This window comes from Brassica oleracea, chromosome C7, assembly GCF_000695525.1.
Source record: "Brassica oleracea var. oleracea cultivar TO1000 chromosome C7, BOL, whole genome shotgun sequence".
NCBI lineage: Eukaryota > Viridiplantae > Streptophyta > Magnoliopsida > Brassicales > Brassicaceae > Brassica > Brassica oleracea.
The window spans coordinates 28,225,953-28,227,096 of record NC_027754.1 but is presented as its reverse complement, the minus strand read 5'-3'; positions in this window follow the sequence as shown (position 1 = coordinate 28,227,096).

The window sequence follows — 1,144 nt, the reverse complement described above, 5'->3', positions numbered from 1 at the left end:
TCTATCTTAAAATATAAAATTATTAGTAAATAGAAAGTATAAGAAATGGAAATACACAATATAAAGAAAAATAAATAATAAGTAAATCTATCCTAATAAAAGAAACCTTTTGAGACTCCATAGAACGTCAACATCAGCAAAAAAAATTTTCCCGAAAGATGACATGTGGCATAAAATATAGTTTTACAACATAAAAAATGGAAATACTACATTGAACATACGTAAGATTACCATTTTACATTTTTATTTAAAAAAAATAAAATGTAAACATACAACATAAAAAAATGGAAAAACTACATTAAACATATGTAAGATTATCATTTTTCACTAAAAAAAGACGGCTTATCTCCATAATGTAACATTACTATTTTGTAGAAAAAAAACATTATATAAAATTTCGAAAATAATCTATACTAATAAAAAGGACATTTTTAGGTTCCATAGAGCGTCCACATCAGCAAAAAAACTTCTCCCGAAAGATGACATGTGGCATAAAATATAGTTTTACATTTTAATATTACTAATTTTCAAAAATTATAAATAATGTGTAAATATACAGCATAAAAAATGGAAAAAATACATTAAACATATGTAAAATTACCATTTTCACTTAAAAAAATGGCTTATCTCCATAATGTAACATTAACATTTTATAAAAAAAAAAAACAAAAAGCATTATATATAATTTCGAAAATAATAAATATATGTAAACATACAACATAAAAAATGGAAATCCTACATTAAACATATGTAAGATTATCATTTTACATTTTTATTTTTAAAAAATAAAATGTAAACATACAACATAAAAAATTGAAAAACTAAATTAAACATCTATCTGAAAAATGTATATATACTAATAAAATGGAGCTTTTGAGGCTCCATAGGGCGTCCACATCAACGGAAAAAATTTCTTATAAAAGATGACATAACAAAAATCAAAAATAAAATACATATAAAAAAAATAAATAATAAGTAAATATATAATATAAGAAATATAAATGTTACATTAAACAATAATAAGTAAATATACTATATAAGGAAAATAAATAAAAAGAAAATATACGATATAAGAAATAGAAATATTACATTAAACATCTATCATAATTTATAATCTGATATAAAAGCAAGAAAATTAGAAAAC